The sequence below is a fragment of the Lutra lutra genome, chromosome X (genome assembly GCF_902655055.1).
Source record: "Lutra lutra chromosome X, mLutLut1.2, whole genome shotgun sequence".
NCBI classification, from domain to species: domain Eukaryota; kingdom Metazoa; phylum Chordata; class Mammalia; order Carnivora; family Mustelidae; genus Lutra; species Lutra lutra.
This window is the reverse complement of record NC_062296.1, coordinates 46,914,455-46,929,408: the sequence shown is the minus strand read 5'-3', so window position 1 is coordinate 46,929,408 and position 14,954 is coordinate 46,914,455. Positions and strand designations below refer to the sequence as shown.

Below are 14,954 nucleotides of genomic sequence, written 5' to 3'. Positions count from 1 at the left end.
TTTTTCTGGGATCATTGCTACCCTGTTAGTATTTTGTTCTGTCATTCATCTATTCTTATCTGGATAAAATGATAAGGTGGAAAAACTCACCTCAAATAAAAGGACAAGAGGCAGTACCAATGGCTAGGGACCTAATCAATATGGACATTAGTAAGATATCAAAACCAGAGTTCAGAATGAAGATTATCAAAATGCTAGCTGGGTTTCAAAAAAGCATAGAACATACTAGAGAATCCCTTTCAGGAGAAATAAAATCGCTCTATAGAGAAATAAAAGAACTAAAATCTAACCAAGTTGAAATAAAAAAGAGATTAATGAGGTGCAATAAAAATAGAAGATCTGGGCGCCTGGGTGGCTCAGTGGGTTAAGCCGCTGCCTTCGGCTCAGGTCATGATCTCAGGGTCCTGGGATCGAGGCCCGCATCGGGCTCTCTGCTCAGCAGGGAGCCTGCTTCCCTCTCTCTCTCTCTCTGCCTGCCTCTCCATCTACTTGTGATCTCTCTCTGTCAAATAAATAAATAAATAAATCTTTAAAAAAAAATAGAAGATCTTACTGCTATGATAAATGAGGCAGAAGAGAGAATCAGTGCTATAGAAGACTAAATGATAGAGAATAAAGAAGCAGAGCAAAAGAGAGACAACTACTGGACCAAGAGGGGAGGATTTGAGAAATAAGTGATACCATTAAGACAAAACAATATTAGAATAATTTGAATCCCAGGAGAAGGAGAGAGAGGGGCAGAAGCTATATTAGAGCAAATTATAGCAGAGAATTTCCCTAATTTGGTGAAGGGAACAAGCATCAAAATCCAGGAGGCACAGAGAAGCACCCTCAAAATCAATAAAAATAGGTCACAACCCCCATCATCTAATAGTAAAACTCACAAGTCTCAGTGACAAAGAAAATCCTAAAAGCAGCTTGGGACAAGAGGTCTGTAACATACAATAGCAGAAATATTAGATTGGCAGCAGACCTATCCACAGAGACCTGGCAGGCCAGAAAGGACTGGCATGATATATTCAGAGCACTAAATGAGGCAGGGAGGAGTCAAGATGGCAGAGAAGTAGCAGGCTGAGGCTACATCAGGTAGCAGGAGATCAGCTAGATAGCTTATCTAAACGTTGCAAACACCTACAAAACCAACGGGAGACTGAAGAGAGGAAGAACAGCAATTCTAGAAACAGAAAATCGGCCACTTTCTGAAAGGTAGGACTGGCGGAGAAGTGAATCCAAAGCAATGGGAAGATAGACCACGGGGGGAGGGGCCGGCTCCCGGCTCCCGATGGAGCAACAGAGCACAGAATCGGGACTTTTAAAAGTCTGTTCCGCTGAGGGGCATCACTCCCGAGGCTAAACCGGGGTGAAGCCCACGTGGGGTCAGCGTGGCCCCAGGTCCCGCAGGGTCACAGAAGGATCGGGGGTGTCTGAGTGTCACAGAGCTTGCAGGTATTAGAATGGGGAAGCCGGCTACAGAGACAGAGCCAAGGAGTGAGCTCTCAGCTCGGAGTTACCTTGAACTGGTCTCAGCCTGGGTGAGCTCGGAGTGCAGCCGGAGGCCAGGGAGACAGGAGTTATTGGGCGCTATTCTCTGAGGGTGCACTGTGGAGTGGGGCCCTGAGCTCTCAGCTCCTCTGGGCCAGAGACTGGGAGGCCGCCATTTTCATTCCCGTCCTCCGGAACTCTACGGAAAGCGTTCAGGGAACAAAAGCTCCTGAAAGCAAACCCGAGCAGATTACTCAGCCCGGCCCTTGGTAAGGGCGGTGCAATTCTGCCTGGGGCAAAGACACTTGAGAATCACTACAACAGGCCCCTCCCCCAGAAGATCAATAAGAAATCCAGCCAGAACCAAGTTCACCTACCAAGGAGTACAGGTTCAATACCAAGGAGAGCAGCGGAATTCCAGAGGAGGAGAAAGCAAAGCATTGAACTCATGGCTTTCTCCCCATGATTCATTAGTCTTGCAGTTAATTTAATTTGTTTTTTTTTTTTCAAAATTTTTTTCAATTCTTTTTTCTTCTTCTGCTAATTTTTTTTTAACTTTTACCCTTTTCTTTTTAACATTTTTAAACTAGTTTATCTAATATATATATATATATATACACATATATATTTTTTCCTTTTTATATTTTTCTTTATTCGTTTTCTTTTTTTAATTGTTTCTTTTTTTTCAGAACCTCTTTTTATCCCCTTTCTCCCCCACATGATTTGGGGTCTCTTCTGATTTGGTTAAAGCATATTTTCCTGGGGTCTTTGCCACCCTTTTAGTATTTTACTTGCTCCTTCATATACTCTTATCTGGACAGAATGACAAGGCAGAAAAATTCACCCCCCAAAAAAGAACAAGAGGCAGTACTGAAGGCCGGAGACCTAATCAATACAGACATTGGTAATATGTCAGATATAGAGTTCAGAATGATGATTCTCAAGGTTCTAGCTGGGCTCGAAAAAGGCATGGAAGATATTAGAGAAACCCTCTCGGAAGATATAAAAGCCCTTTCTGGAGAAATAAAAGAACTAAAACCTAACCAAGTTGAAATTAAAAAAGCTACTAATGAGGTGCAATAAAAAATGGAGGCTCTCACTGCTAGGATAAATGAGGCAGAATAAAGAAGCTGAGCAAAAGAGGGACAAACAGCTACTGGACCATGAGGGGAGAATTCGAGAGATAAGTGACACCATAAGACGAAACAAGATTAGAATAATTGGGATTCCAGAAGAAGAAAGAGAGAGGGGAGCAGAAGGTATATTGGAGAGAATTATTGGAGAGAATTTCCCTAATATGGCAAAGGGAACAAGCATCAAAATCCAGGACGCGCAGAGAACCCCCCTCAAAATCAACAAGAATAGGTCCACACCCCATCACCTAATAGTAAAATTTACAAGTCTTAGTGACAAAGAGAAAATCCTGAAAGCAGCCCAGGAAAAGAAGTCTGTAACAGAGCACTAAATGAGAAAAATATGCAGACAAGAATACTATATCCAGCTAGGATGTCATTTAAAATAGCAGGAGACATAAAAGGTTTCCAGGACAAACAAAAACTAAAGAATTTGCAAGCACCAAACCAGCCCTACAGGAAATATTGAAAGGGGTCCTCTAAGCAAAGAGAGATCCTAAAAGCAACAGACCAGAAAGGAACAATATACAGTAACAGACATCTTACAGGCAATATAATGGCACTGAATTCATATCTTTCAATAGTTACCCTGAATGTGAATGAGCTAAATGCCCCAATCAAAAGACACAGGGTATCAGAATGGATAAAAAAACAAGACCCACTGATATTCTGTCTGCAAGAAACTCACTTTAGACTCAAAGATACCTCCAGATTTAAAGTAAGGATGTGGAAAACAATTTACCATGCTAATGGACTTCAAAAGAAAGCTTAGATGGTAATCGTTATATCAGACAAATTATATTTTAAGCCAAAGACTATAATAAGAGGTGAGGAAGGACACTATATCATACTTAAAGGATCTGTCCAAAAAGAAGATCAAACAATTTTAAATATCTGTGACCCTAACATGGGAGCAACCAATTATATATATCAGTTAATAAGAAAATCAAAGAAACACATCAATAATAATACAATAATAGTAGAGATGTTAACACCCTCCTCACTGAAATGGGCAGATTGACCATCTAAGCAAAAGGTCAACAAGGAAATAAAGACTTTAAATAACACACTGGAGCAGATGGACATCCCAGATATATTTAGAACATTCCACCCCAAAGCAACAGAATACACATTCTTCTCCAGTGTACATGGAACATGGTTTAGAATAGATCACATCCTGGGTCACAAATCAGGTCTCAACCAGTATCAAAAGATTGGGATCATTCCTTGCATATTTTTAGGCCATAATGCTCCGAAGCTAGAACTCAATCACAAGAGGAAAGTTGGAAAGAACTCAAATACATGGAAGCTAAAGAACATCCTACTAAAGAATGAATGGGTCAACTAGGAAATTCAAGAAGAATTTTTAAAATTCATGGAAACAAATGAAAATGAAAACACAACTCTTCAAAATCTTTGGGATTCAGCAAAGGCAGTCCTAAGAGGGAAGTATACAACACTAAAAGCCTTTCTCAAGAAACAAGAAAGGTCTCAAATATACAACCTAACCCTACACCTAAAGGAGCTGGAGGAAGAACAACAAATAAAGCCTAAACCCAGCAGCAGAAGAGAAATAATAAAGATCAGAACAGAAATCAGTGCAAATAGAAACCAAAAGAACAGTGGAACAGATCAATGAAACTAGGATCTGGTTCTTTGAAAGAATTAATAAGACTGATAAACCCCTGGCCAGACTTATCAAAAAGAAAAGAGAAAGGACCCAAATTAATAAAATCATGAATGATAGAGGAGAGATCACAACCAACACCAAAGAAATACAAACAATTATAAGAATATAATATGAGAGGGGCGCCTGGGTGGCTCAGTGTGTTAAGCCGCTGCCTTCGGCTCAGGTCATGATCTCGGAGTCCTGGGATCGAGTCCCGCATCGGGCTCTCTGCTCAGCAGGGAGCCTGCTTCCTCCTGTCTCTCTGCCTGCCTCTCTGCCTGCCTCTCTGCCTGCTTGTGATCTCTCTCTGTCAAATAAATAAATAAAATCTTTAAAAAAAAAAAGAATATAATATGAGAAACTATACACCAGCAAATTTGATAATCTGGAAGAAATGGATGCATTCCTAGAGACATATAAACTACCAAAAATGAACCAGGAAGAAATAGAAAACTTAAACAGATCCATCAGCAGTAAGGAGATTAAGGCAGTATCAAAATCTCTCCAAAAACAAAAGCCCAGGGCCAGGCGGCTTCCCAGGGAAATTCTACCAAACATATAAAGAAGAACTAACACCTAGTCTCCTAAAACTTTTCCAAAAATTGGAAATGGAAGAAAAACTTCCAAACTCATTTTGTGAAGTCAACATTACCTTGACCCCCAAACCAGACAAAAGCCCCTCCAAAAAGAAGAATTACAGACCAATATCCCTGATGGACATTGATGCAAAAATTCTCACTAAGATACTAGCCAATAGGATCCAACAGTACATTAAAAGGATTATTCACCATGACCAAGTGAGATTTATTCCTGGGCTGCAAGGCTGGCTCAACATCTTCAAATCTACCAAAGTAATATAATACATTAATAAAGGAAAGAACAAGAACAATATGCTACTCTCAATAGATGCTGAGAAAGCATTTGACGAAGTACAGCACACTTTCTTGATCAAAACTCTTCACAGTGTAGGGGTAGAGGATACATAACTCAATATCATCAAAGCCATCTATGAAAAATGCACCGCAAATATCATTCTCAATGGAGAAAAACTGAGAGCTTTTCCCTTAAGGTCAGGAACATGGCAGGGATGTCCACTATCACCACTGCTATTCAACATAGTACTGGAAGTCCTAGCCTCAGCAATCAGACAACAAAAAGAAATAAAAGGCATCTGAACCATCAAAGAGGAAGTCAAACTTTCACTCGTTGCAGATGACATGATACTTTATGCAGAAAATCCAAAAGACTCCACTCCAAAACTGCTAGCTCTCATACAGGAATTCAATAAAGTGTCAGGATATAAAATCAATGCACAGAAATCACTTGCATTTCTATACACCAACAAGAAGACAGAAGAAAGAGAAATTAAGGAGTCAATCCCATTTACAATTGCACCCAAAACCACACCTAGGAATAAACCTAACCAAAGAGGAAAAAGATCTGTACTCAGAAAACTGTGGAATACTCATGAAAGAGATTGAGGAAGACACAAAGAAATGGAAAAGCATTCCATGCTCATAGACTGGAAGAGGAGATATTATGAAAATGTCTATGCTGGGGCGCCTGGGTGGCTCAGTGGGTTAAAGCTCAGGTCAGGTCAGGTCATGATCCTTCAGCTCAGGATATGATCCCAGGGTCCTGGGATCGAGCCCCATGTTGGGCTCTCTGCTCCACAGGGATCCTGCTTCCCACCCCCCCTCTCTCTGCTTGCCTCTCTGCCTACTTGTGATCTCTGTCTGTCAAATAAATAAAATCTTTAAAAAAAAAAAAGAAAAGAAAATGTCTATGCTACCTAGAGCCATCTACGCATTTAATGTAATAGCTACAGAAATACTATGAACATTTTTCAAGGAAATGGAACAAATATTCCTAAAATTTATATGGAAATAAAAAAGACCCCGAATAGCCAGAGGAATGTTGATAAAGAAAACCAAAGTTGACAGCATCACAATTCCAGACTTCATGCTCTATTACAAAGCAGTAATCATCAGGACAGTATGGTACTGGCAAAAAAACAGACTCATAGATCAATGGAACAGAATAGAGAGCCCAGAGATGACCCTCAACTCCACGTTGAACTAATCTTTGACAAAGCAGGAAAGAATATCCAATGGCAAAAAGACAGTCTCTTCAACAAATGGTGTTGGGAAAATTGGACAGCCACATGAAGAAGAATGAAACTGGACCATTTCCTTACAGCACACATAAAAATAGACTCAAAATGGATGAAAGACCTCAATGTGAGACAGGAATCCATCAAAATCCTTGAGAAGAACTCAGGCAGCAACTACTTGGACCTCAGCCACAGCAACTTCTTCCTAGAAACATCAGAAAAGGCAAGGGAAGCAAGGGCAAAAATGAACTCTTGGGACTTCATCAAGATCAAAAGCTTTTGCACAGCAAAGGAAACAGTCAAGAAAACTAAAAGACAACTGACAGAATGGGAGAAGATATTTGCAAATGACATATAAGATAAAGGGCTAGTATCCAAAATCTATAAAGAGCTTATCAAACTCAACACCCAAAGAACAAATAATCCAATCAAGAAATGGGCAGAAGATATGAACAAATATTTCAGCATAGAAGACATCCAAATAGTCAACAGACACATGAAAAGGTGCTCACCATCACTCAGCATCAGGGAAATACAAATCAAAACCACATGAGATACCACCTCACATCAGTCAGAACAGCTAAAATTAACCAGTCAGGAAACAACAGGTGTTGGTGAGGAAGCAGAGAAAGGGGAACCCTCCTACACTGTTGGTGGGAATACAAACTGGTGCAGCCACTCTGGAAAACAGTATAGAGGTTCCTCAAAAAGTTGAAAATAGAGCTACCTTATGACCCATAAATCACACTACTGGGTATTTACCCTAAACATGTAGGGTACAACTACAAATGTAGTGATCCGAAGGGGCACCTGCACCCCAATGTTTATAGCAGCAATATCCAGAATAGCCAAACTATGGAAAGAACCTAGGTGTCCATCAACAGATGAAATGATAAAGAAGCTGTGGTATATATATATACAAACACACACACACACACACACACACACACATATATGTATACATATATACACATGTATATATACACTTATATACATATATACATGTATACACACATGCACGTGCGCACACACACACACACACAATGGAATACAATGCAGCCATCAAAACCCCCCTGAAATCTTGCTATTTACAATGACATGGATGGAGCTAGAGAGTATTATGCTAAAAAAAAATAAGTCAATCAGAGAAAGACAATTATCATATGATCTCTCTGATATGAAGAATTTGAGAGGCAGGGTGGGGGCTCATGGGGGGAAGGGAGGAAAAATGAAACAAGATGGGACCAAGAGGGAGACAAACCATAAAAGACTCTTAATCTCAGGAAACAAACTGAGGGCTTCTGCCAGAAGGGGGGTAGGATAGGGTGGCTGGGTGATGGACACTGGGGAGGGTATGTGCTATAGTGAGTGCTGTGAATTGTGTAAGACTGATGATTCACAGACCTGTACTCCTGAAACAAATAATACATTACATTTTAATAAAAAATAAGTACTCACCTAGTAAGAACTCAAGAGCCCAAATGAAAATGATATTTATTAGTGAATAAAAAAATTATAAAACATGAAGAAAAAACAAATAGCTACCCATAATATTATCATGTAAACTTTTTAAATGTATTTCCTATTGAGCTTATTTTTTATTTTTGAACTATAATTGTGACTGTATGTATATTTAATTTGTGTTCTACTTGACAGTTTACCAGAAGCCTTTTTCATGCCATTTAAAAATTTTAATAATCACTATTTTGAGTCCTGTGAAATATTAAAAATGAATAAACAAATAAATAAATACATTTATTACTTTAAACAGCAGTCATAATGAGATATGTATTATTATCTTTGTCAATAGGTAAGGAAACTGAGACTCAGAAAAATTTAAGCAGCTTTTTCAGGCCCACCTAGCTAGTTGGAGGGGAATCAGGATTCAAACCTAGGACTGAGTTACTCCAAAGCTCACAGTCTTTGGTATTTGGTGGGACCATAAAAGTGGACTGACTTACCCCAAGACTGATAGGACAGCTCCAATTGCATAACATGTTTCTCTAAATATTTAAGTTGAATTCTTTATGTATAAACCATCCTTGTAAGAAAGTAAGGAGAGAAGAGATTGCAGTAGATTGCCAATCTGAAGACAATCTGAAACTGAGAGTTAGCATTTGTGTACTTCTGTTGGGTCAAACTTAAAAAAACAAAACAAAACCAACCCAATAGTGTCACCCAGAAACAAATCTGCATTGCTAAGAAAGTCATGCATATTATTTTTCCACTGCTAGTTCTAATTAAAGTTAAATGATTAAATGAATAGGGTAACAGGACTACAGAAGGCTTTACAATTTAGTAAAATTACAACACCCATCCTGACACCTGAATGTTACTTCACTGCGAATCAGGAAAATAAGTGTCATCATCTCTCTTTATGAATAAGAAAACTGAGGGCCAGGGAAGTAATGATATAAAGTTGTTGAGATGGGGCTGGGTGGGTCCTGAAGTCATGAATGGCATCCTTTCTTTAATACATTTTTAAGTAGGGGAGGAAACATGATCAAAGTAATACCTTGATACTAGTTGACTCAGAATGAATCATGAGATTCAGAACTGTAGGCTAGAGTAATGCTAGGCAAGGAATCAGGAGGTTCTGGGTTCTAGTCATGGTTTTATCACCTTTATTAATGCATGATCCTGTAAAATAAAGATAAATATCCCTGTCATTTCTATTTAACAAAACTGTTGGAGACTCAAATGAGAGAAATAATGGATAGAAGAGTGCTTAATAGGTCTTTAGATATCTTGAAATAAATTAGACCCTTGGTGACCAGAAGAGTTAAAGTTAGTTTTTAATAAATATTCTGAGGATCATCCATTCTGTAGACACTTATGGTACATATGAACATTGTTGTGCCAAACTAAAACATTTTTAGTGAAGAAATAAGACAATAACTCACCTGAAAATATGCTCCACGGTTTTCGGATACTTTAGGTACTTTTCTAGAACTAGTTGAGAATAAGATGGATGTGATAGAATTGCTGATTCTTCCCTTATCTGCCTACCTCTTTACTCAACCCAAATTTCCTCTGAACTCTAAGGACCACTAGGATCTTAAAGAAACAGCCTCATTTAAAGGCCAAGATATAAGGAAGAAAGCAGGAACTGTGAACTTATGAGTCACAGAAGAAATACAACAAACTGCCTCCTATCATCTGCCATAATGAGGTGGGGTGAAGAAAAAAAATTGCACACACATTTTGATCTTTTCACGGTGCCAGAAACAGTTTAATTAGCTCTCAGTATATACCTAGATAAATATATTAGTATATAATTAGATCAAATGATAACTATTATGTCTTCCTATGGACTGTGGGCAAGCAGCACCATCTTGGCACCTATGACAAAAGTTTTTTTTTTTTTTGGAAAAAAAGGAGATTGTTATCTTAACCCATGTTTTTGTATTCCCTTCTTCCCTCCTTTCCATTTTTGCTCCACCTATTTTTCCAATTTTATTGTCTCAACCAGTTTGTGCTATCATCCACCTCTTCTGCTCACAAAATGTTCCAACATATTTACAACAGTTCTGAAATAATTGTGCCACATTCAGATAGGGTGTTCCCATCTCTGCCCTACTCTACAGTTTGTCTGAATTTGTGCTTTGTTTTTGTTTTTGCCAGGATGCCTGGACTTGAAAAGATGACAGCACCATTATAAAGACAGGGTCCAGTATGTAATCAAATAATTAATCATTCAGAACCCCTACTGAGACTATCTAATAAAAGCTTCCATTTTCAAACACAGCATAGAATCAGTTTAGAGCCAGTCATTTTTTTGTTGTTATTTATCTTTCTTTCTTTTTTTTAATTTCTTTTCAGCGTAACAGTATTCATTGCTTTGTACCACACCCAGTGCTCCATGCAATCTGTGCCCTCTCTAATACCCACCACCTGGTTCCACCAACCTCCTACCCACCGTCCCTTCAAAACCCCCAGATTGTTTTTCAGAGTCCATAGTCTCTCATGGTTCACCTCCCCTTCCAATTTCCCTCAACTCCCTTCTCCTCTCCATCTCCCCTTGTCTTCCATGTTATTTGTTATGCTCCACAAATAAGTGAAACCATATGATAATTGACTCTCTCTGCTTGACTTATTTCACTCAGCATAATCTCTTCCAGTCCCATCCATGTTGCTACAAAAGTTGGGTATTCATCCTTTCTGATGGAGGCATAATACTCCATAGTGTATATGGACCACATCTTCCTTATCCATTCGTCCGTTGAAGGGCATCTTGGTTCTTTCCACAGTTTGGTGACCATGGCCATTGCTGCTATAAACATTGGGGTACAGATGGCCCTTCTTTTCACTACATCTGTATCCTTGGGGTAAGTACTCAGTAGTGCAATTGCAGGGTCATAGGGAAGCTCTATTTTTAATTTCTTAAGGAATCTCCACACTGTTCTCCAAAGTGGCTACACCAACTTGTATTCCCACCAACAGTGTAAGAGGCTTCCCCTTTCTCCACATCCTCTCCAACACATGTTGTTTCCTGTCTTGCTAATTTTGGCCATTCTAACTGGTGTAAGGTGGTATCTCAATGTGGTTTTAATTTGAATCTCCCTGATTAGAGCCAGTCATTTTGCTAATGCCTTGCTCATTACTGAGTTTGCTCTGCCAGGGAAGTAGTCTTGAATTCTTGGAATATGAAGAACTGAGAGTAAGGAACTGGAGTTTTCCAAACAATGGGTATGGAAACTTGAAAATTTTTCAGGGTGGTTAACATGACAAAATATGTTGCCATTTCTTCCTCTGCCTCCAACTTGAATATACTAGGGCTCAATGCTGTCACCTCAGGGTGGCAACTCTAGCTGCTGACACTATCTAAAATTTCTACAGCCACCCAGTTGTTACCCAGAGACTTTGGAGTGATAAGACAATATTGTGATTCGATTCCATTTTGATGAGTGGCCACAGTAGGCTCAGCATTGTATTATTTACTTAAGTTACTGAGGAGAATTGGGTGGTACCCTAGAGCTAATCATTTCTAAACACTTAATTTCAGCTAAGTGATTTCTTTGGTATTTTCCATACAATTTATTTATACTAAAAATCACATTTATATATTTAACTATAAAAGTGATCAAGGACAAGTGGGCAAGATGTGTAGAGTACTTTACCTGGAAAAGGCCTGGTGGCCTTTGTACTCCCTTAGATAAAATCCTGGCCCTGTTGAACAGAGAAGGAAACTCATCCGAGCAGAAGGGGAATTTCTCTCAAAATATGAGCATGCCATCATTGCTCCATGTACTGCAAATAAAAGGAGAGTGTTCATGTGTCTGATATGCATGAACAGGTGCCATAGACAGCTCTTGCAGGTGAATGGCAATAAACAGCTCTCACTGTCAACACCTCTCATATCTTTCATTCTCTTTTGAGGTCTGCCAAATGAAGTCACACTGTAGTTAAGATTCATGAGGAAATACGGGATGTAGATTTTGAACCAATTAAACTGGAGTCACATCACCCTTAGACATGGGCTCACTTTATTCCTAGAAAGTAGGATTACCTTGTATTACAATAAATAAGTCAATTTTTAAGGGTAAAATAAAGTATTTCCAGGAACAAGTTATACATTGGATTTACTAGTTGCTGACCATTCCTCCAATATAATCTCAATCGGCGAATTGTAGGCAGATATGTGAACTGAAAGCCAGACTAGTATTTAAGCAGCTGCTGATGCAACTGGGTTAAACTCTAAACATTAGCAACTACTTAAACAGCTAGCTAGGGAAAACTTTTGCTACCTTTAGATGAATGTAAGTAAGTCCCAACACTAAGCTAAACTATCACCTCATGATGTCTAATGATAAGGTTATTAACATTTATGCATCACTTACTATGTACTAGAAGCTTTATATTGATTTGTATTTAACCCTTTAAAAAGCCCTGTAAAGTAGGTAGGAATTAGCATTGCTATTTTATAAATGAGAAAACTAAATATTCTCAGAGAGTTTAAGTAATTTGCTAAAAATCACACAGCCTTATTACCATCATTCTAGGCCAATATGTTCAGGTTACATGCAGAAATTTTAATAGAAGAGACGTTTCAGTGTGTGTGTGTGCATGTGCATGTGCATGTGTGTGTGTAAAAGGGAACAGTAGTTTCATGAGCAACTATAGCATAGGGAATATAGTCAATAATATTGTAATAACTAGGTATAATAACAGACAGTAACTACACTTATTGTGGTGAGCATTTCATAATGTATATAATTGTTAAATCACTACATCGTATACACAAAACTAACACTGTATGTCAACGGTACTTCAATTTTTTTTAAAAAAAGAACAAATTGCTGCTTTAATATTTTTTTCTTATCTTCATATAACTTCCCCTTCCTTTACAGTCTTTTTGTGCTAATACTTTTTTCATTTCTGGCACTTTCTTAATTTCTCCTGAGAGACAATAGAGACCTTTATTTTAATTCAGCCATAATAACATAAATGCTAGACCCACCAGCTCTGGGAAAGCCTAGAGAAGAGAAATTCTTGCACATGCTTGCTGCTGAAACCAGGTCAGGTGTAGAAGCCATTCACTGATTCAACTCTGGGAACCCACCACATTTTTCTTTGAAAAAAAATCTGAATATAGTTGACACACAATTTTACAAAATAGTGATTCAACTTGTCCTTATGTTATGCTCACAAGTGTAGCTACCATCAGTCACCACAAAATGCTATTAAAATTTCATTGAAAATATTCCTTAAGTATCTTTCAACCTCATGATTTATTTATTCTGTAACTGGAAGCCTGTATTTCCCACTCCCCCTCGCCTATTTTTTCTAACTCCCCATCCCCATCCTCCTGGCAACCATCAGTTTGTTCTCTGCTTATTGGTCTAATTCTGCTTTTTGTTTGTTTACTCATTTTTTTTTTTAGATTTCACATATGAATGAACTCATAGTATTTGTCTTTCTCAGTCTGACTTACCTTACTTAGCATAATACCCTCTAGGTCCATTCAAGTTGTCACAAATGGCAAGAGCTCATCCTTATTAATGGCTGCATACTATTCCATTGTAGATACAGATATAAACCTTGTATTCCTTATCTATTAATCTATCAATGGACACTTAGGTTGCCTCTACATATGCATATTACAAATAATGCTGCAATAAACATGGGGATGCATATATCTTTTTGAATTTGTGTTTTTGTTTCCTTTGGGTAAATACCCAGTTGTAGAACTACTGGATCATATGGTTGTTCTACTTAATTTTTTGAGGAATCTCCATACTGTTTTCTATAGTGACTCTACCTGTTTACATTTCTACCAACAATGCATGAAAGTTTCTTTTTCTGTACATAATTGCCAACACTGCTTCTTTCTTTTTTTTTTAACAGTGCTTATTTCTTATCTTTTTGATTTAGCCATTCTGACAGGTTAAAGGTGATATCTCATTGTGGTTTTGATCTTCATTTCCCTGATGATTGGTGAGGTTGAAATATTTTCATATATCTGCTGGTCATCTGCATGTCTTCTTTAGAAAAAAGTCAATTCAGGTCTTCTGCCCATTTATTAATCAGATTATTTCTTGTGTTGAGTTGTATAAGTTCTTTCTTTATTTTGGATATTAATCCTTTATTGGATATATAATTTGCAATTATATTCTCCCAATCAGTAGGCTTTTTGTTTTGTTGATGGTTTCCTTTGCTGTACAAAAATCTCTTTATTTTGACATAGTCCCAATAGCTTACTTTATTATTGGTATTATTTTTTATTTTAATTCCAGCATAGTTAACATGCAATGTTATATTAATTTCAGGTGTACAGTATAGTGATTCAACAATTCCATATATTACTCAGTGATTATCATGATAAATGTACTCCTAATCCCCTTCACCCCCTCCCCCCACCCAACTCCCCTCTGGTAACCATCTATTTGTTCTCTACAGTTAAGACTGTTTTTGCTTTGTCTCTTTTTTCCCTTTGTTCTGTTTCTTTTTTTTAAGTTTTTATTTTAATTCCAGTTAGTTAACATACAGTGTAATATTAGTTTTAGATGTGTGAGTGATTCAATAATTTCATACATCACCCAGTACTCATCGTGATAAGTGCACTCCTTACTCCCCATCACCCATTTCACCCAACCTCTCATCCCCTGCCCCTCTAATACAACCTCTCATCCCCTGCCCCTCTAATAATCGTCAATTTGTTCTCTATAATTAAGAGTTTGCTTCTTATATTTGCAAACGACATAACAGATAAAGGGCTAGTATCCAGCATTTACAGAGAATTCATCAAAATCAACATCCAAAAATTAAATAATCCAGTTAAGAAATGGGCAGAAGACATGAAGAGACATTTTTCCAAAGAAGACATACAAATGGCTAACAGACGCATGAAAAAATGCTCATTACTCATCATCAGGGAAATACAAATCAAAACCACAATGAGATACCACCACACACCAGTCAATATGGTTAAAAGTAACAGCTTAGGAAACAATAGACGTTGGTGAGGATGTGGAGAAAGGGAAACCCTTTTGCACTGTTGGTGGGAATGCAAACTGAAGCAGTCACTCTGGAAAACAGTATGGAGGTTCCTCAAAAA

General features: G+C 38.0%; 1 protein-coding gene across 4 annotated transcripts in view; it reads right to left on the bottom strand.

The window, feature by feature from the left end:
• NEXMIF (neurite extension and migration factor) overlaps positions 1 to 14,954 on the bottom strand; it is a 160,886-nt gene that overhangs the window by 27,112 nt on the left and 118,820 nt on the right. The window contains exon 2 of one of the 4 annotated variants that reach the window (XM_047716504.1): positions 11,518 to 11,647. The exons of the other annotated variants lie outside the window; for them this stretch is intronic. The gene's annotated coding sequence lies outside the window, so the exon portion shown is untranslated. The remainder of the gene's footprint in view (positions 1 to 11,517; positions 11,648 to 14,954) is intronic. 4 annotated transcript variants of the gene reach the window in all.